General features: G+C 41.8%; 1 protein-coding gene and 1 long non-coding RNA gene across 6 annotated transcripts in view; one reads left to right on the top strand and one right to left on the bottom strand.

The window, feature by feature from the left end:
• The window catches only part of XRCC4 (X-ray repair cross complementing 4), a 269,282-nt gene that overhangs the window by 246,369 nt on the left and 174 nt on the right, over positions 1 to 22,739 (bottom strand). The gene's annotated exons all lie outside the window — the stretch shown is intronic.
• LOC120407765 lies at positions 45 to 21,573 on the top strand. 2 transcript variants are annotated; one of them, XR_005600240.1, is made up of 6 exons: positions 45 to 161; positions 3,115 to 3,206; positions 3,918 to 4,048; positions 5,966 to 6,098; positions 17,265 to 17,818; positions 21,428 to 21,573. It is a non-coding gene; the product is annotated as an uncharacterized LOC120407765 (long non-coding RNA). The 2 variants fall into 2 exon arrangements; XR_005600239.1 differs by lacking the exon at positions 21,428 to 21,573 and adding an exon at positions 18,511 to 18,645.

Here is a 22,739-nt window from a genome sequence, read left to right as displayed (position 1 = left end):
GTCTGTAGCAATTATGAGATCATATATACCACCACATGGTGGACCAGACACTCAGCCAGTGCAAATAATCATAGATCCACTGACTTCAGTGGGGCAGAGTGATTTGCAACAGCTGAGGATCTCTCCCTATGACTTCCATGAAACTATTCACATGAGCAAATGTAAGCAAATGCTTAAGTGTTTGTAAGAACAAGGTTTTAGCTATTCATTTATTATTTAAAATGTTAATTATATATGTGTCACCTATATTTTAATACCTAAATATACACTTTGGGGAGAATGGTTTCAAAATTTTAAGAGGTAGCGTAGTGAGAACTGAACTGTTAAAACCAGTTTCACCTTTCAGTTCTTCATATATACAGAGAGATAATAATACTGTTTCGAATGCTTAGTATTCCTGACACACTGGTCAGCTGAATAGTGAACTTCTCTACCTTCACAGCTTGATATTGTAATATCCATTGAAGCTTCTCAGAAATGGTTTCATGGAAATATACTATTTTACCGTGCCACTTCAGTTTAAGTTACTGAAATCAGCCCTTTACTATGCAGTATAATAAACATCTATGAGATAATTACAGCCCGAATGGAGTATCTTGGAATGCCTTTAAAGATTCAATAACATTGCCCCTGTAGTCTCTGAATTCACCAGCTCTGTAAAATGAGAACAGTCAGTCTTCTTTTCCTCCCCTGATTGCTATAAAGAAAAGCTTCAGAAGAACTGATTGATTAGGGCTATAAGAAAGCCAGTGTTTTGTTCCTAAGGGCACAGAAGGTCGCACTACATCTCAGCACCTCACCATGTAATAGCCAAGGAGCTGAGACAAGCCTGCAGGTGGGGACAGTTGAGTCCCACCCCAAATGTGTAAATCAGTAGTTTTATTGAGGCCAGAACAGTTGAGGATTGAGCTGTTTATCTTTAGCACTTTGTGTCTTTGGTGTTTGGCTTCTATGATCTATATTAGGCAATGTTTCTTTCTAAGGGAAAAAAATCAGCCATTGGCTGGTTTGCAATTGGATTGGGGTCTACTTTTTGAACAAACACTGTACACAGTTGCTTCTGAATAAACAAGACACTTTTTAAATTAGTTTACAAAGAATTTTGTACGACGTTTTGGATAGCAGTAGGGCATGGAGCAGAAGCCAACTCCCCTAGGTCTGTTCCAGCTATCTACAACAGTGTCACTGATAACATTTTGAACTTTGAGCTTTTTATTTTAATTTATGCAGAGCCAGGGCTTCCCCCAATCGCCCAAATTGCTTTTGCTGCAGGTGTTTTGAACTGCAGCAGCTATGCATGGAAACCTACCTACAGATTAGAAAGAGCTACTGTACATTTCTAATGGAGCAATTAACTTAAGTGCTTTCTTGTTAAGAAAAATAGGCCACTATCTGAAGTGATTTCAGAATAAAAGATTAGCACACAGAGCACACTGCTATTGAATTCAGTTTGATCCCTGGTGTCACAGTTCAGTTTGACCATGGTAGAAAATGAGAGTCTGGATCTGAAATGCGGGAGGTGAGAAACTCTATTGAATGGTTTAAGAGAGGAAGAGAAGCTCCGATAAAGGGAATATAACATACATTTATAAATACACTCTGACATTTAAACCAGGAAAGAAAAGCACGTAGATTGCTTTCAGTAATCATTTATTTGTGTTATGCCTGGTCTTCTGATTTTGCAACACAAGTATTTCTATTGCTTTTAATCAAAGTTTCCATGTTAAACTAAAGGTGATGAATAGAATCTAAGGTTTTAAATGGAGAAATAGAACAAAGGTATAACAAAAAGTCTGTAACTACAATATCTCAATTGATTTACAAAACTTCCCCTAGTCATTAGCAAATAGTTTAAGATATTAGCCTAAAGCAAGAGGAAATTCTTACTTCATGTAAAGTGGCTGGGCCTATAAGTGTCAATAAGAGTAGAGCATTCTTGAAGTATCATCTCTCACAAAACAAGCCCTCCATGCTTTCAGGCAGGATATTGGTTCTGTCTGAAACTCCCTTCAGCTCCAGTTACAGACCTTCAAGTGGAATTTAAACATACTTTTCACAACCAAAGAAGAAAGATTTCAAATGCCAGGATTATTTATTCTTTAGATGAAAAGAGTTAGGGAGGACTTAACTGATAGATTTCAAATTATACTGAACTTAGAACCAAACAGTCCCTCATTTTTACACGGTTCCATATTAAAAGTGCAAAGGGTTTCTTGATTAATCAATAATTTAAAATGCCCCTACAAATGAAAGGAGTAAGAGTCAAACGGTACAGCTAGAGATAAAAAGTTGGCTGAATGATTTACTAACCTAGCAGAAGATTTTATTGCTACCATCTAAGGCTTTGATCCTGCAAATTAATCTGTATCAACAGAATTACGTTAATGTGTTCTGTGCAAGCCCAAGAGTCTGCCTACCTGGATGCAACTGAAGGATGGAAGCTTTAGACAGAGGTGGACTAGGGATTTGTGGGGTCCTGGGCCAGAGCAAGTGGGAGGCCCCTCCCTACCCCTTCAATCCTGCCCCATTTCCCCTGCCACACTGCTGCCAGGAAAATGGGGTCAGGGCATGGAGGCTTGCCCTGCCCCTCCCCACCCAGTATTCCTGGCAGGGAGCAGGGTTGTGCAAGCCCCCACACCCCGACCCTACTTCCCCCAGGAGCACCAGATGGGGGGAGGGACAGGGGCAAGCCCCTGAGCCCTGACTCCATATCCCACTCGGGTGGAGCAGGTCGGGGTGCAGGGGTGCCCATTTTTCCAGGGCCTCTCAATTGGCCGGGGCCCCTGGGCATAGGCCCATTGGCCCAGTGACTAATCTGCCTCTGGCCTTAGATAGTACCAGCTGAGTATCAGAGAGGTCACTGACAGATCATAAACACACGCACAGTTTTGCACAACTTTCCAGGTAAAGTATTTTGGTTTGTTTGCCTTCCCCTGAAACATGAGGCATAAGCCAAAGCCAAAATATCAGACTTCATGAGCCAACTTGATGTGCAAAATTTCCTATACCAGATTTGTAATTTTCTAAATAGCAATTTCCCCTAAATACCGGTTCAGTAACCCTGATCAAGATTGTATTGTCTCTGCAGTTCTTTGTTGTTCCTCCTCTCTTTAGGTAGGAATAGTGAGAGCATGCCTGTGTAGTGCAATGGTCCTAGTCATCTGGGAGAAGTGTGGGATTGATGATGGGTTTAAGAGTCAGATAAGGTCAGTTACAAAATAGAAAACTTCTTGAAAATCTGGAATACTCATCATCCCACAATCTTTGTACAAGTGTTTCTATAACACTGACCCACACTCTGTAAACAAAGGAGAGTCAATGTTAGTTACAGCCTAAAATGGGTCTATTTAAAACAAATATTTTCAGGGCTTTTGAGGGGCTACTAGGGAGCCCCTCCTCTGCCTCAAGAGAGCTCCTTCTCAGCCCTGGTCTACACTACAAACGTATGTTGGTATAACTATGTCGCCCTGACCAAGGCTAGATGGGAGGGCTTCTCTCATCAACATAATTATCACCTCTTGGGAAGGTGGAGTACCCTCGCTAACAGGAGAATCTCTCCTATCAGCATATGCAGTGTTCACTAAACACTACAGCAGCATAGGTGCACTACTGCAGTGTTGTAAGTGTAGACAAGCTCTCCGACATAATCTGAGGGAAAGACAGCAAAAGTTAACCCAGCTGTGGAATGTGAAGCTTTTTAGCTGCTGTAGGGAAAGGGGAGCAGGATCAATTCTTCCCCCCCGCCCCCGCCACGCAGCCAGCAGAGGCACTGGGGAAAGATCAAGCAACCCCATTCCTCGTGTTAATACAGGGGATTAAGGAAGGATCAGTGTTTCCCACCCTTGAGGTAGACCGCATACAGCCATTTTGTATCACAGCAGATGCTGCAAGAAACTAAAGCAACCTTCTCTCCTCAGAAACAGAACGTTGCAGTCACCAGGGGAAGATAAAACAGGGGGAAACAGCGAGAACCACAGCCAGCCCAGCACTCCAGCCAATGGGAACTTTATCACCCAGGCTTTGATCATCCCTGCAGCCTGGAGGCAAGGTCATCCTGCTACTTCTCTCTTAGCTTTGAAGCATCAGGTCCATCCCACTCAGATACTGCTGGATAGATAGGTGGGAGTCAAACAATTGGCTCAATGTGCCCAATTCCTCTCTTAGGGCTTGTCTAAACAAAGAAGTTATACAAGCATAAGAACTTAAAGAACTACAGTCAGACTTGTATAACTCTCCTTGTGGACACTTCTTCCAGTATAGGAGAAGGTTTTTTTAAAAATTTACTTTAGGCATTTTGGAAGCAGCTCAAGCTAAACCAAAAAAGACATTCTTACTCCAGAAAGGGTCCACATGGTGAAATTACACCAATATAACTATAGTGGTTTAATTATAAGGGTATTACTCCTATGTAGACAAGCCCTTCTTCCCACACTCCCAGAAGGAGAAGCCCTTGAAAGCACTCTTCCTAGATTGCATTCTCCAGTGGGAAAGAGATCTGCCAGGAAGGCACTACAGGAACAGGAAGCACATAGTAGATTCAGTGCCCAGCCAGCTGGTCCCTAGTAGCAGCTAAATGGCTCAGGGAAGTGCCCTGATGACTGAGTGAGGAACAGGGAATATATTCATATTGTATTCACCTTGTATTTTTAGACAGGATTGCCCAATTGCCAGCAGCTGTATCCTAAATTAGCCCAGACAAATTTATACGCAAATCTAAGGCCATGACCACGCTACCTTATCTCGGCAAAATGTATGTTGCTCAAGGGTGTGAAAAAAAACACTGCGCTAAGTGACATAAATTTGGCTGGCAAAAGTAGTAGTGTTCACAGCACTATGTCAGCAGGGGAGCTTCTCCCACTGACATAGCTACCGATGCCCCGTGGTTTTATTATGTTGATGGGAGAGCTCTCTTCTATCGGCATAGAGCGGCTACACAAGCGATCTTACAGCAGCATAGCTGCACTGGTACACTTGCGGGTATCACTTAAAACACAAATTTTGGAAGTTTGTCCCAGAAGTCTGAGATTTCCTTGAGAGAAATAGAATATGTTAAGTAATTCTGACTACCTGGAAACAGAGTAAAATTAAGTCAATTCATACAACTGAAATCTTTGCAGATGGGGGAAAAAAAGCAGTTACTTCATTAGAGAACAATTTGGCTGCCTTATAAGCTTAAAAAGAGTGATTATTCCCCTATAATACTCCTAAAAAGACAAAATGTGAAAGGATGATTTGTAGGAATTGGAAAAAAAGAAAAGGAAACAGTGCTGTATTGTATCAACAGGAAAAGTAAAGGGGAAGCTCTGTCATACAGCTCTATTAGCCTACATACAGCATAGATTCAGAAAGGCCAGGGCCAAGGCCAGGAATTCCTGAGATCTAGTCACATTTCTGACAATCCCCCTATGGCACTGGAACACTCCTCAATTTCCCCATGCCCAAAGAGGTGCTATAAAGATTAAAAAATTGAACAGACTTTGGAAAATTAAAAAGTACTAATTATGTATTAATAGTATGCCAAGTTTTATTTGGCTTCCCAAATACAGCTTTCTACTGGATGAAATGTTATTGTCAGCCCTGATCAAGTGCTTGTGTGTAGGCTTGGTAGAATTCAGATATGATTTTGATGAATAATAATGTCTATTGTTAAGCATTTTTTTTGTCAATTTAAATTTTCACAGTTTTGCAAAATTCTGGGGATGAGGGGGTCAGACAATTATTGAATGACAGTAGATGCTGAGATTAAAAAAGTTAAAGTTTCATAAAACTTTTAAAACACAAACTGTCAACATCAAATGTCAAAAATATACAAAGTAAATATCTTTACATGAAAACTAGTAAGTTCTAAGCAGCATTTTTCTTACTTTGTCTATCTGTAAACTTCAGTTATCATTGGAAATATTTTTTCATCAATTTGTGTGTGTGTAGAAACCAATATTTACCAATAAAAATCTCATCTTTACAGGACTAAGTATGTGTGATAAGCCCTAAGAGGTAGCAGGAGAGTGGTACATAAAAGGAGAAAAAGGAAGAGAGATTTAGATGTTGGGAAAGGCTAGAGGAAGAAGAAAACACATAAAATGAGGGGAGGAGAAAAGGTATTGAATCTAGTGGAATCTATTAGGTTCTAATACCATCGTCAAGCATGGCTGGCTGATTGCACATGGCATTCTTCATCTGCCAGACATCAAATTCAGGAGAAGCCAGCTGTTTCAAAGACAGCCATAAAGAATAACATGTACAAAAGCACCTAAAGAGCCTGACTTTCAATGGACCTTAGAACTCAAAGGGTACGTCTACACTGCACACTAAGCCCAAGCTCTGACTCAGGCTTGAGCCCAAGCCCCCCCTTCAATCGAGACACAACTCAGTCTGACTCAGGTCAGAAAACACTAAGGATCCAGGTCCTAGCAGCCTGGTAGAGGATGGGTCAGAGCATGAGTCCTGCTTTGACTCAGGTCCAAGCAGCAGACCCAAGTCAGAAGGTCTGCATAGCATAGGCACCGACTCCGTGGGTGCTCTGGGACTGGAGCATCCACAGGGAAAAAATGGTGGGTGTTGAGCACCCACAGGCAGCTCCTCTATCAGCTCCCCCGCGACCCCTCCAGCACCTTCTGCCCACCAGCAGCCCTATGTATCAGCACCTCCTCCCTCCCTCTCTCCCCCGCCTCCTGCCCGCCGCAATCAGCTGTTTCACTACATGCAGGGAGGAAGGGGGGAGAAGTGTGGATGCGGTACACTTGGGAAAGGGGGAGAAAACTGGGTGGGAAGATGCAGGACGGGGCAGAGCAGGGGTGGGAAGAGGCAGGCAGGGGTGGGACCTTGGGGGAAGGGGTGGAGTGGGGGTGGGTCCAGGGGCAGAGCCAAGGGTCAAGCACCCCCAGCAGTTTGAAAAGTCGACACCCATGTTGCATAGTGCGGTATGGACACATTAGCACAGCTGAGAGACCTGAGGCTAGCAGTAAGATTGAGTTTACAATGCAGTGTGGACACTCAAACACAAGCTTGGAAACACCGCAAAATTGCAACAAACATGATAGAATTACGTATGATAAAAATGAAATTAAGAATTTTAGGGCTCGCAGAAGTTTGCCTGGTTTGTCACCTAATACATTAATCAGCAAGGTTTGGGGCCAATAGAACATTAATGCCCCAATTCTGCAATGAGCACTGATTTCAGTGGGGCTCTGTGTACATACAGGGGTCTGCCCTTGTGGTGCACAGTGCAGGAATGGGGCCTTATACCAGAGTATCATTCACTTCAGTGGGTATTGGATCAGGCCCCTACAGAATCAGTTAAAACAGCCAAAGGGAACTGTCTATTCCTGTGCCATACTGCTGGTACCTCAGATCTGGTCAACTTGATGTCTACTTATTGTGCGTACTGGGAAGGGGGGAAGGAAAGAGGATGAAGAGGGGAGAGAAGAGGGTCTTCAGGAAAAATAAAATATGTGTATAAATTTTCAATCTTTGTTAAAGTTCTGCATGCAGCTCAGGGTTTTTCAGTAAATGTCAGCTCACTGTTTTGCTGATAAATTTTTCTGACACTTTCAAAGCTTAAAAAAAAACAACACCCCAAGAAACTTAATCTTACAAAAACTTAATCCCCCCAGACACTGGATACCAAGCAAGGGGTAGTATTAAAGGAAGCTGGCTCTTCAATATTAGTTTTTCTTCACAAGCATTAACGAATGTTTGATTGCACCTCAGTGAAAAGAAAGTTGCAGTCCAACAATTGTATCAAAGACACAGCAGGGGCATATTAAAGGAAAACTGCTATTTGGCTTGAACAGAGAGAGTAGTGAGGTACTTATTAGGAAAGTATAGCACAAGATTGCTTCAATATTCTATCAGCTATGAGTGATAATTTATCCTTTCCAATCTCTAAACAAGGCAATTATATTGAGCACTAGGCTAGCATCTAGTTCTGAAAGTGTTTAGTGTCAAGGTCATTGTTTTCATGTATACTATGTGACCAGTTAAGAGATGATAGCATAGAAAATTGAGCAGAAAAGGAGGAGAAAATTGGGAGAGATTTTTGTTAGTTTGCATTTTTCTTTTTAAAAAGGCAATTTTGCCACTTTTCCATAACATTTTAGAGACCTCATATATTATACAAGTAAAATCGTGTTAGAGTAGCAACTACTTAACTTGTCTTTCTAAAACCAAATAGCATGCAGCTCTATCGCTAAATTTATTGGATATTACTGTAAAGTATGTTTTGTCAAGCAAAATCTTATCAGTATCTCTTTATAGTATTTGACTGTTAGCAAACTACTTATTTAGAAAAGGGCCTTGCAGTCATTAGTGCACAGTTCTTTTATATGTGCTTTTACTATGCATGTACTGAATAAAGAAAAATGAAAAAATGCAAAAAGTTGATTAACTTTTCTGTGATTTTTGCCCTAAAACTGAACTATTCAATATATCACTAACCTTAAACTACTGGACACAGAAAGGATATTTATTGAGTCTTGAAGAGTAAAGTGCAGATATTGTTCTTCCTGGACATTAGTTAAATGTTTGCAGTGCATTCAGCATTACCAAAAAGCTTTTTGTTCCAGTTTTTGTAAACCCCTGCTGACACTAGCTGACTGAGGCCTTGTCTACACTACAGTTTTATCAGTAAAAGTTATGCCGCTCTAATTAAAGCGCTCTACTTAAAACCGTGGTTGCATGTCCACGCTAGCTCCTTGTGTCGGCAGAGCGCATCCACACTAGCAGCTCTTGCATCGACACAGAGAGCAGCGCACTGTGGGTAGCTATCCCACTGTGCAACTGGCTGCAGGGTGCTTTGGGAAGGGTTTGCAATGCCTCATGTAGCAGATACAGTGTCACATGATGCTGGTTTCTCAATCCCATCTTTCTATGGTCATTCTACTAGATTGCCAGCCATTTTTCAACTGAAGTATGTGGAGGAGTGTGTGTGACAGGGAACGTGTGTGAGTGTAGGAGTGTGTATGTGACAGACAGTATGTGTTAAGGAAGTGTTGGTTGTGACAGGTTGAATCACAGAACCCCCCTTGGGAGCTGCCACCTAATGTTACAAGACTGCCTCTGCCCCTGCTTTCCCTGCCAGTTTGGGACCCCAGCACCCTGTCTTGCTGAGCCAGACACGCCCATCTGCTCCAACACAGACCCAGGGTCTGAATTACTTGCCCCAAAGCTGCAGACTTAACTGAAAGCAGCTTACAGAGGTGTTCTTGTCTTTGACACTCAGATGCCCAACTCTCAATGGGGTCTAAACCCCAAATAAATCCATTTTACCCTGTATAAGCTTTATACACTCATAAATTGTTCGCCCTCTATAACACTGATAGAGAGAGATGCACAGTTGTTTGCCGCACCCCCCCCCCCCCCGGTATTAACACATACTCTGGGTTAATTAATAAGTAAAAAGTGATTTTATTAAATACAGAAAGTAGGATTTAAGTGGTTCCAAGTAGTAACAGACAAAACAAAGTGAATTACCAAGTGATATAAACTAAAACACAAATCTAAGCCTAATACAGTAATACAACTGAGTACAGGTAAAAATCTCACCCTGAGAGATGTTTCAATAAGTCTCTTTCACAGACTGGATGCCTTCCTAGTCTGGGCACAGTCCTTTCCCCTGGTACTGCCCTTGTTCCAGCTCAGGTGGTAGCTAGGGGATTCCTCATGGTGGCTCTCCTCCTTTGTTCTGTTTCACCCATTTATATATTTTTTGCATAAGGCGGGAATCCTTTGTCCCTCTCTGGGTTCCCACCCCCTCCTTCTCAATGGAAAGACACCAGGTTAAAGATGGATTCCAGTTCAGGTGACATGATCACGTCACTGAAAGATTTCATTACCCACTTGCCAACACACACATATACAGGAAGACTTACTGGTAAAACAGAGCCATCTGCAGTCAATTGTCCTGGTTAATGGGAGTCATCAAGATTCCAAACCACCATTAATAGCCCACACTTTGCACAATTACAATAGGCCCTCAGAGTTATATTTCATATTTCTAATTTTGGATACAAGAGTGGTTCATTTATACAAATAGGATGATAACACTCAGTAGATACGTTTTGTAATGATACCTTACAAGACACCTTTTGCATGAAGCATATTCCAGTCACATTAGCATATTTTCATAAAATCATATAGAGTGCAATGTCACACTGGTGTTGGGGGAGAGCGAGTGTGTCAGCATGTTTTCTCTTTAAGTTCAGATAGCAGTTGGAAGCAACCAGTCCTGAGGCAGGGGGAAGAGAGGACCACCACCCCAACACCAGCCACCACTTCACTCCCTGTCTTTGCACATCACGGGGTCCCCCACCCCCGCAGCAGCAGCTTGCCTGCTGCTGTGTTCCTAGTGCCAGACAGAGCAGGATTCAACATTAATGATTTGCTTTTTGCTGACAGAGTGGAGTGACATACTCAGCTGTCCAAACTTCCAAGAGCTTTGAAAGGGGAGGGGTGCATGCAGGGTAAGGTGACCAGACAGCAGATGTGAAAAATCAGGACAGGGAACCTATATGGGGGACAATAGGAGCCTATATAAGAAAAAGACCCAAAAATCAGGACTGTCCCTATAAAATCAGCAACAAAATTCAAAACAGTGAGGAAAGCAGTCATGGCAGGCATTGTGGTATAGTGGGGGAGGCCAGTTATAGTGACATAATGAAGGGCAGCATCTACACTGACACTTTGTTGTTTTAACTTTGCTACAAAAAGCTTTATGCCTTGTCAAGGTGGTTTTATTTTGCCAACAAAAGTAGCATTGCAGTGTGTACATCTCCACTATTCTGTGAGCAAATACTGCCTTTTGCTGACAAAATTGTGGCGTAGACAAGGCCTGCACCAGTAAAGCTGTCAGCATGCTGGCTTAGAGCATGTGTGTCTAAAGGAAACAGTTTCAATAGACCTGGTGCTATGTCCTAGCCCTTTCCCTACTAACAAGGCCTTCTGGTGATCACCTAAGGTTGCCAACTTTCTACGCACAAAACCGAACATCCTTGCCCTGCCCCGAGGCCCCATCCTTTCTGAGGCCCCGCCCCCACTCACTCCATCCCCCCTCCCTCGGTCGCTCGCTCTCCCCCACCCTCACTCACTGGACTGGGGCAGGGATGTAGGAGGGGGTAAGGGCTCCAGCTGGTGGGGCAGGGGAATGAGAGGTTTGGGGTGCAAGAGGGGGCTCAGGCAAGGGGTTGGGGTGTGGGCTCTGGGAGGGAGTTAGGGTGTGGAGGGGGTTCCAATCTGGGGCCGGGGGTTGAGGTGCAGGAGAGGGTTCGGGTTGCAGGCTCCAACCGAGCAGCACTTATCTCAGGGGGTTCCCATTTGGCGGCACAGTGTGGCTAATGCAGGCTCCCTGCCTACCCTGGCTCTGCGCGACACCCAGAAGCAACCAGTGTGTATGGCTCCTAGGCGCAAGGGCGGCCAGGCAGCTCTGCACCTGTGGTTCCTGGCCAATAGGAACTGTGGAGCCGGTGCTCTAAGCTTCCCTGATCGCCCCTGCACCTAGAGGCCACAGGGACATGCCAGCCACTTCCAGGAGCCATGTGGAGCCAGGGCAGGCAGGGAGACTGCCTTAGCCCTGCTAAACCGCCGACCAGACCAGTGGTGCTGACCAGAGCACCAGAGTCCTTTTTCGACCAGGCATTCCAGTCAAAAACCGGATGCCTGGCAACCCTAATTCCACCTCCAGATAAGACTTCAAAAGCTTCCCCTATGCTGCATATAATCAAATACAAGTGGAGTCAGACTCTGGGCTGTCCTGAAAGTTGAACTGCTTGAAGGCTCATAATAACTACATCACAATCGTGTGCAGACAATAACCCAGCCTGAGCCCAGTAATGTTTTAACACCACGAAATGATTTTGTTTCTTGCATGATTATAAACCATAAACATGTTTCAGAGTAGCAGCCGTGTTAGTCTGTATCAGCAAAAACAACTAGGAGTACTTGGGGCACTTATAGACTTAACAAATTTATTTGGGCATAGACAGTAGATAAGAAGGCAGTCAGATGATCGATTGAGGCAGTCAATTGCATTTATTGATGCAGGATTGGTTTCTAAAAATAACTGCACCACAATTAACCATACACATTTCTCCAAGATATAACTGCTATACCTACTCTTAGGGCTTTTCTACACAGCAACACACAGGAGAATTAAGACAAAATAACTAAAGCTGTGAAATTTAGACAAGTAATTGAAAGTATACACCCTGTGTAAATGTTCTCTTTCAGAAGCAGTGTGGCCTGAACATACCTATGTAGGCAAGCCCTTAAACAGAACTTAAAAGGCTACCACTGATGAATCACCAGAGGCACTAGTAAATTACAACAGCACTCTTATCTCCTCTCATCAGAAATAAGCACTGGATTGTGCCAAGCCACAGGGTGAAAAAAGGAAGCCTGTCTGTAAGGCCTTGTCTGCATTGGGTTTTGTGCACTGGCATAGCTAAACCGGTGCAAATCCCTAGTGTACACACACTACACTGGTGTAAAAATTGACTTGCGATGGTACAGCTGACCCTGGTTTTAAAACATTTTTTGTCATCTAGACAGACACTGGTGCAAGTTTTTTGGTGGTTGTTTTTTTTTTTCTTTTAAAGACTGAAGCTGTGATTCTACACTAGAGTTTGTACTGTGTAGCTACCCTAGTGCAAAAACTAATGTAGCCAAGTCCTTAATCCGGGGGGAGGTGAGACAAAGGACTAGGGATATATCTGTACAATAAAACAAAAGTGTGGTTGTAGTGTGGGTAGGTATACCCATGCTATCTTTAATCTGGCTAATGACTTCAGTACAAGCTAGCAATCCACGTTCATACCAAGAGTCTCTGGCAGGTTTGTACTGGGATTACTAGCTGCAGAACCTGTGCAACCACCTCTTCAGTACTCATTACCTGTGCTGGTTAGATTTAAAGCAGTGCAGGTATGCCTTACAATCACACCTTTGTTGTACAGACATACCCTGAGACTGTCTGGAAGAGTCTGGGGGAGGGTGAGAAAGCAAGACAAAAGACAGAATAAAGATGGAATGGGATATGCTCTAACAGCAGTGAAGGATGTGTTTGGTTTTTTTAACTTCTTTGACTCAGGTTTATTTTCTCAGACAGCTGTTCATTTAAATGGTCCTAGCTAGACTTTAAATAGCATTAGCTAGACTTTAACACCTGACTGAACTGAATAGGTGATCTACTTCATACTTTTCCTGCTGTTACAGTTTTTATGGAGAGACTTTTTCCATTACATTGTATTATATTAGCCTAGCAAAAATCTCATGTACAAAAGACTCTTTCCACAACAAGTAATTATTAGGAATGGGTATTTTAAAAAAAGCGAAGAAAAGTTTAGATTCTGTAAAACAGATAAAACTGCAGAAAGACAATGTAGTCTCTTTTTCCACTGCTCCAACTAATGATAGTATTAAGGATGGAGAGGGGAAAACGTCTATAATATTGATTTTATGTTTACATTTGAGTTGCAAGTCAGTAAGTAACTAACCTAGCTATGGTGATCATTCAATATTCTTCAGCTGTGTTTCTGATTTTAAATTAATGAATCTGTAATAACGTAACTGTTAATCTGTCTTGTTTAGAAGTGAGGTCTGATACACTTGGGCCTGGTCTACACTAGGGTGGGGGGTTGAACTAAGGTACGCGACTTCAGCTACGCTTTCGCGTAGCTGAAGTCGAACTACCTTAGTTCGAACTTCTTACCTGTCCAGACGCCGTGGGATCGAAGTCCGCGGCTCCCCCGTCGACTCCGCCACCGCCGTTCGCGGTGGTGGAGTTCCGGAGTCGACGGGAGCGCGTTCGGAGTTCGAACTATCGCGTCTAGATTAGACGCAATAGTTCGAACTCCGAGAAGTCGAACGCTACCCGTCGACCCGGCCATAAGTATGGACGTACCCTTAGTTTATTCAAAGACCAGAAAGTCTATCCTGTTAAAACAAAAGTACTAATTCTTTGAATGTTAACTACTTTTAAGAGTCCAGTTCGGTAAATCTATAAAGATACCTGAAGAAGACAACAGAATGTGTGTCATTTAAGATAGTGAGTTGAGTTAAACCAATAGATAGGAAACAACAAGATGGTTAATACTTTGATCTTGGATTTAAATATTTGACTCTTGAACACTTTCCCAGTTACCCAAGGAAAGCGAAAGGCTGGAGGGTTCTTGGGAAAATTTGTTAATGTGAAAAAATGCATTTTAATTAAAAAATAGTAGTTACACACCTACTCCTACTCACCCTACAGCCATGAACTATGGGAGGGAAAAAATATATTATCCTATGTAATTTGAGACCTAAACACAACAGATTATTTTAGGCCCTGATCCTGCAAACCTTATGCATATGCTTAACTTTAGACACTGTGAATAGCCCCATTGTTTTCAACTGAACTTTTCATACTGCATGCAGTTAAACATCTGCAGAACTGGAGCCTTGGACTGTAAACTCTTTAGGGCAGGGAACATACCTGTGTATCTGTAGAAAGTCTATGCAGCAGAGCTCTGATCTTGGTCAGGCCTTCTAGGCATTTTAAAATAATTCAAAATAGCAACCAACCATGGTATGTTTGAAACTAAACTAATTTGAAACCTGAACCACAGACTACCACTACATAGATAGTATAATCCCTTTAAAAAAATCTGTTTAACAGCTACCACCTACATCGCTTTATTCTCAGCAATCTTCACTTTTTTAACAGTATTAGGGTCCATCCTTGAGCAAGTAGGGCCATTCTCTTCAATGGGAACATTCATGGTAATGATCATGTAAGCTTCATCTAGGCTAGAATTTAAGGTGTGATATTATTGGGTAAGTTAACTAACATGCTAACATCACACCTTAAATCATAGCCTAGACAACACCTCAGTGTTTTCAAGACTGGGTCCTTAATTTTCAGTGTATTCGTCACTTAAGTACTAAATATACCATACACAGAAAAAACAATTTTTCAATCTGTGCAATTAATTCCTGTTTAGTTTGCAGTTACATTACCCTATCGTGAAGTTTCAAATGTTATTAATACTATATAGCTCTTTAGTGTTATGCATCACCCACTGCATTTTTAAGCATGTTCACATAAAGCTAAAATCAACTTTTATTTGGTTTGCATCAAGCAGACGAAATCATGATAAAACTCCAACTAAAATAATGTATGTTGTAAGCCATGGTGGGAAAGCCTTAGAAAAAAGTCCAGTATTGCCAGTTGTCAAGATTTTATCACTAGTCTCATGGTATTTAAAGCAGCAGCTCCACAAGTCCTCTGATTATATGAACAGCTCAGTTTGCATTTACCCCCAAAAAGTAAGTTTCTAGCCATCATGTTTGCAGAAAAAAGCTTGAAGATATGACTCAAGTGTAACATAAAGGCCCAAAAATCAATCATTATTTGAATCAAATGATTCAATCTATCAAATGATTTTGGAGGCCTGGGTCATGCTTTTATAACACTTGGGGTTGGTGATACTGATATCCTTAGTGTAGACAAGATCTAAGAAAGGTATTTCCTAAATTTAAAATATATATATATTTTCTTGACAAAGGATAAGGGAAAACAAGCTCTCTTGTTCTCTCTAATGGTGCATTCAAGAGGCTACCAAAACAGAGTCTCATATCTTGAGAATTTCCTTTGCCATCTATCCTAGTGGTACTCCAGTGAAAAAAACTATTGATTACATATGTATATTGGGCAGGGCAGGGCGGGGGGAGGGAAAGAGGCAAGGGACAAATTTTGCTCTCTGATGTGCATCCATGTCTCCCATTGAAATGTAATGCTTCGGCCCAGGCAGTCCCCAATTGCATCCATAGGCATTTTAAGTTATAATTCCTGTATTACTTTTATTTCAAGATTAATTTTCATGTGATGAAATTTAATATAAATCCACACAATTTGCTTCTAGCAACTTTCTAAGCTATTCTAATTTGTTCAGATACAAAAACCTGAGGAAAGATTAATTGAAAAACTTCCTCCATAAGCTGAACACAGCTGACTGCATATAGAAAGCCCTGTGCTCCCTCTTTCCTGTCCAGTTACTAGGTTGAAAACAGTGGCCTGTAAGATCCTTTTGTAGACGTATAAACAAACAATCCCTTTCATAATCATTTGCCTTATTTGTAAAAACAAATGCAGCTTGTGATAGGATAGACAGCCTCACTTTGCTCTTGCATTAATTTTTTTCTTCTGATATAAACAAATAATTTGGCTAAATTTTTGTCCTTATGCAAAGTTCTCATTCCCTCTGTCATTGTGTGAGTGAACCAATTACAGCTAAAAATCAGACCTTTTTTTTTTTTTTTTTTGCCATCTCTGATCTATCCATCTGGTCTGTTTTAGGACTCCCATTCACACAATGCTAGACTGAAAACTCATCTACAAGTCTGTGTAGCAGATGTAGGATTGTTTGTATTATTCCAATGAGATAATTCCCAAAACTTTCAATCCCTCAGTACCTTTTATCAAACAATCTTTTGTAAAGTTACTAGGATGTCTCTGAAGGGATTAACTGTGGTGGTCTCTGCTTATTCAATGAAAATACTTTATTGTGTAAGTCAGAAGTTCTCTCCTTATACTGAGTTAATATTCATTAGAACCTATTGCGTTATATTAGCAAACTACAGTAACGTTTTAATAATTTGTTTCTGAATGTCTCCTAAGCTCACATCAATTTGCTGTCATAAATAATCCAGTAAGCATCTCACTTATGACAGAAGGAAAAAAGGCCTATATCATGGTAACAGCTTTAACATTTATTTCTAGTAATAATCTTTGCACTCGCAGACCCTTTCCTCCAAGGAATCCAAAAAAACACTTTATAAAACTACATATCTCAATTGCAGAGTTGGGGGGGAGGGGAAGGAAGAAGCACAGAGAAGCTAAGTGACTTGCACAAGACCACACAAGTCAGTATCAGAGTAAGGAACAGAACTTTTTAGTGCAAAATTTTCTACCTTTTCAGATAATTTTAACCTTTTTTCCTAAAAGGCAAAAACAAATTGAAAAGATAATTAACAAAATATTTGGAATTTTCAAAAACTAATGTGCCTTTCTGCTAAATTGCTTTACTCTATTTTCTTTCTTGTAGAATGCTGCTCTTTGGGATGGTCTGCACTGGACTTCAAAGAGCATGCTGAAGCTGTTTAAATATGTGGCTTGTGATACCATTATTGTCTATTTTAGAAATAGCCTTCTAACTTAGTTGTGTAGTGGGACATAGTCTAGAGCACGATTAGTACTTATTTATGTGCATTATTTTCTTCTTCTACCTTTTTCCTAGTAACTACAACCACCATGGCCCATTCCTTGTGAGGATACAGCTGAGGAAGTCAACTGAACCTTATTACCCAGACAGATATTCATACCAGCTCAAGATAGAATTTGGGCATAAACTTAGCTGATTTTACCTACCTTTCCAGAAGTAGGACATCCCTGAATCTGGCTAAATCTTATTCCCCTTACTCGTGAAAAACTCTCATTGGCCAATAGCAAGATCTGGCATCTATTTCCCACATGCCAGAAAAATCCTTTGAAGAAAGAAATTTCAATTGAAATTTCTTTACTAGTTTGACAGATTAGGCTTATGAGGTTCAATACCCACAAAATATAGATTAAGGAGTACATTTTAGTTAACATCGTACTTAGAATATGCACCCCAGAACAGATGCAAATACAACCATCAAAAGTCAGTCACATCCAAATGGCACAGAAAGATAAATGTGTGCTATGACAAGGCATCCAGTGAGGCTCACATCATGGATACACAGATATAGCACGGTAGTGGGTACAATGGAATAAAATGAAACGCAGTGGTCAAGGTTGTTCATTTAAGAGGTAAGTCATCACTCTTGTACAATCCTCTGTTAAACAATGTCCAACAGTCTAGGTGCTTTGTTCATATTATGAGGTATGAAGCAATAGAATGTCTTTGGGCCAGGTTTTTCAAGGTATTTAGACATCTAAAGATAGCACAGGTACCTGTTACATTTTCAGAAGCTCACTGAGCACCTATCTTCATCTTTAGGCACCTAAACAACTGAGAAATCCAGCCCTTTGACACTTTATGCTAGGTACTGAAATACTACAATGAGGGGTACACTAGAAGCATACATACTATATATCATAGCCCTTTGGAAATTGCACAAACTGATGTATAGCATATCCAACCCAGTCAGCAGTCTGGTTACTACCTGTGTGCACATGTGCTAGAAAGTCTCAGACATATTTGAATTGCATTTTCTATTGGGAAAGGGCCTACCTAATGGTATAAGGAATACGGCACCTGCTGTTCCAGACAGCATCATTCATACAGCCATTAAACATGTCATTGCAACATTCTCTGACATATAGCTCTGTGCCCCTATATATGCGGAGGTATAGTATTGTGCCCAGGAGTCAACACTGCAATACATATTGCTGCACTGCTGTGATAATGATGCATAGCTATTGTCTACATCTCTCTCTCTTATGGTATATCAACTTACAATGTACTTGCCATAAGTCATTGCAAATTTTTGTTCTTCTAGCTGTCCTGAGTTCAACAATTTGTTGACTAAATTAGGTAGGAAACACCTAGCTGTTTTTGCAGTAAACCTTATGAAGGGCCTCAGCACAGCTGCCTTCTTCTGACGCCATCTGTGATGTCCTTAACTGTTGCGAGCTCACTATTAAATTTTCATGAAGGAATGATGCCACTTGTGGTCCCACCTGCCTGCCACTGACACTAAACAATCTATCACAGCTAAATACAATGTGGAACACTCTGATTATGTTTCTCAGACCTGAAGAAGAGCTCTGTGTAAGCTTGTCTCTCTCTTACCAACAGAAGTTGGTCCAATAAAAGATATTACCTCACCCACCTTGTCATTCAACAAAATAAGCAGTTTTAAGGGGGAAAAATTCAATGTTATATACATGACTCCTGGTCATAAATCTGAGTGACACAGTCTGAAGCAAGCAGTTCTAATCAGGTGTGTAGTCATACTACTAGGCTTACACAGCCCCCATGTGTATTCCTATAGCAGAAGTATGTTTTTTCTGGCTCAGAATAAATTGTGTCCTATACGCTATTCATTGATTTATAATTATAATTTGAAGTTGCAGCAAGCTACATGAACATGTTTTTTATGCATTTCATGACTTATTTTAAGGCAATAAAAACTAGTGATGGATGTGGTATAAAAGTATGAACCGATTTACATAAATCACACCCTTATTCCCAGCTTTAGACCTGCTCATGTAAAACTTGCAGAGTTTCACACCATGTCTCAGGATGTACTGCTTTCTCAGTATGCAAAATGATTGTTCTGCCCTTGTACATATGCTCTAGAAAACAATTGCACATACATATGTATCTGTCATGTCAAAAGCCCATGGTATTTTTCACTTGAGTTTCATTTTAATTACTATTAATCTAAAACAGCTCTTCTCCCTCTCAAGATCCTGTTAGCCTTTATGAAAGTAAAAGAAAATGCTAGGGGCGAAAAAACTACATCATGTACAACTTGACACGTGTTACTCAGGATTGTGTGTGCATTTTACGGCAACTTAAAACCTTATTCTCTCTATAGACACTTTTCAGCAAATTCTTTGATATGCTCTATTGCTTAAACAATTCAAATGGAACACAAAACAATCTTTTCACTTTCAGCTGTATTTGACAGTACAGCTAACAGAGGAGTTTCTGTTGATTTTTTTTTTTATTACAAAACAGAAACCAAACACCACTCATTAAAACTGGTTTATTTCACTCTTTAAAAAAACCAAAAAAACCAAAACAGGCAACTGGTATCTTTTATGCCTGCATTTGGATCAAAGGCTGCGATCTCACCAGATGTCTCCACCCTAAGCTAGACACAGTTAATATTTGGATAGGAAAACTTTGAGGAAAACTGCTGCAGGATGTGGTGTTGGTAGTTCATAAGTGGCACTCTTCAAATCTGCATTGAACCTATAGGCCCTCTTCAAAGTTAGGTGCCGGATGACAGAGTCACTATGGATTTCATAATCTAACAGGCTTCCTAATGCATGTAATGATTTCAGTGAGCTAACAACGTAAAAAGGCACACTGGGCGATTAAAAAATTAAGATGTTTTAATTAATTTGTGCCTTTTAATAGTTAGTTGTGAGTAAATGTGTTGTAGCCCTGGCACATAAATATTATCTTTATTCAAGCATTTCCAAGTTGGCATCACCATCAAGTCTGGCGCATAAACTTAAAAACCCCCACCAAGGTAATATTTCCATAAAGAAAAGGAGGATAATGAAATGAGCAAGCACACAGGAGCTGCAGTAAGACCTGAGCAGGGGAGACTGACCGATGAATCTGCTTCTTTCTAAGTCTACTCTGCTGTCTCATATGCTTCCAGCAGTGACAACGAGAATCATTCTAAATTTACTTGCAAAACCAAACCAGTTCTTAAAATACCCTTTTTTGTGCTTCATTAAAACAATGGACTTTTTATTCCTCGATTCATCACATTTTACAATAAAAATGCAAGTCCCACTGTTGATGAATTCACTGAGGTTGTGTCTACACTGCCACTTTCAGCACTAAAACTTTAGTCATTCAGGGGTTTGGAGGAAAAAAAAAAACCCCACCCAGAGTGACAAAAGTTTTAGCACTGAAAGTGCCAGTATAGACAGTGTTTAATCGATAAAGCTACCACCCGTGGTTCATGGTGTTTATTTTTTATCGCCAGGAGAGTTCTCCCCAGCGATAAAGCATGACTACACTACCCATGTTACAGCGCTGCCATGGCCGCACTGTAATGTGGGCAGTATACACATACTCTGAATAAAACAAGAAGATGTTACCTCAGCACTGTAGTTCTACATTTCTGAGTCACACTTGCAATGAAATGATTTAACTTTATGCACGTCACACAACAAGAAGTAGCCATGCAAGAGTTCACAAATACTGTATCATGGCCATGGCGCAAAGCATGATAAACTACATCTTTAAAGGTTCCCTTGTCTACTACAGGATACCAAGCAGTTCTACTATGAGTTAAAAAACAAGTCAAGGGAAAAATCAGATGCATCCTTTAAATCAGAAATGTCCACAAAAATGTATTAGAGCTGCCCCTATCTTTTCAAAGAGCCAGGCAGGGTTTTAATCGCATGACTGCCAATTACAGTTCTTGGATTTTTGTATCTATAGCTTGTTCAGTTTGAAGTGAAGCAACAAGATGTTCTAGGATAGGTTTCTCATGTATGAAAAAAAGTAGATATTTATTTAGCAAATGGGAGCTGGTGATATATAGTCCTACTGATTAGGACAAAAAGATGACAAATATTCCATTACAATGGTAGTTTACAGCTGTTAAACGAAATGGAATATCATTTGCCAGTAAAGATCTGCATCTGTATATATGAATCTTTGCTTGTTAACTTTAGAAACACTTTGCCCAGCATTGAACAGCAAGAACTCTTCATTTACAGGTACTCAGCTACAATCAAAACAAGAGATTCATTCTTCATCTCAGCAGCTTTTATCCTAAAAGGGCAAAAGGAAGCCAAGTCTGATGCATGTGCACAAAGTGCACCCATACCATTAATGTAAAAGCAGACATCTGAGCCAATGAACTGAGCAGGGCTACCAACTGTAGCGCTTCAGTGTAGACATTACTTATGCTGGAAGGAGGGGTTCTCCCATTACTGTAGTTAATCCACCTCCTAGAGAGGCAAAAAATTCTTCCATCAACCTAGTACTGTCTACACCAGAGGTTAGGTCAGCCTAACGATGTCATTCAAGGATGTGGATATTTCACACCCCTGGATCTATGCCAATGCAAGTTCCCAGTATGGGCCAGTCCAGAGGATAGGGAAGAAAAAACCCTAGCCCCACAAAGTCACGGGACCTCCTGGTCAACCTCCTCCTCGCCCTGGCTAAAATGGCCATCTACGCAACCAGGGAGAGGCGGTTGGCCAATGGAGACTCCTGCGACTGTGGGGCTTGTTTCCGGTCCTTAGTCCGTTCACGTATCCGGGCGGAGTTTCTCTGGGCAGCGTCCACTGGCTCCCTTGACGCCTTCGAGGAGCACTGGGCGCTCTCTGGGGTTCTCCGCTCAGTGTCCCCGTCAGGCTCCCTTCTTATGACCCTTTGACCGCACTCCTGTCCCTGTTCTTTTATTAGTTGTCCCCCAAAATTAGTGGGTTTCTGAGGTCCTGTAGATCCTCCCCTTAGGCTGGGGGGGAATCCTTTAGCAGTTTCCTGGAAACCCAATAGATACAGCCTCTCATTGCCTGGAAACCCAATAGGTACCAGGGCTTGAAATGCTACCACGCACAGGCCTGCTAGAGTGATGGGGGGGGGGGGTGGCGGCACAGCATCCCAGACACTGGCCCCCAACCCAAGCAATGCTTCTGGGATTGCCCCTATGCTGCTGCCCGTACACCCTGCTCAGACGGGGTCAGAGAGGCGAGGCCTCGGGCACCCCCCTCCCTCTGTCTCTGCTCCCACCCTCAGAAATCCCCCCGTCGCGGGTGGTGGGAAAGGTGCCCGTTACCGCACAGCTCTGGGAGGCCCCTGCCCTTCCCCTGCTTCAGTTATATCCTCCCCCGCCCCGCCTGCCAGACAAGGCGGCAGCCCGGACGCAGTGAGCCGGTCGCTTCTCAGTTTCTCCGCTGCCCCGGGGGGCGCCGCCAGCACCACGACGAGGGCAGGACGCGACCCGGGCCAACAGCAGGCCCAGGCCGCCTGCCCGCAGGCTCAGACGGAGCGTCAGCACAGCCTCCCCTCCCCCCCGGCTCC

This window comes from Mauremys reevesii, linkage group 6 (genome assembly GCF_016161935.1).
Source record: "Mauremys reevesii isolate NIE-2019 linkage group 6, ASM1616193v1, whole genome shotgun sequence".
Classification (NCBI taxonomy): Eukaryota; Metazoa; Chordata; order Testudines; family Geoemydidae; genus Mauremys; species Mauremys reevesii.
The sequence above is the reverse complement of the archived record's forward strand: the minus strand, read 5'-3'. Positions and strand labels throughout refer to the sequence as shown.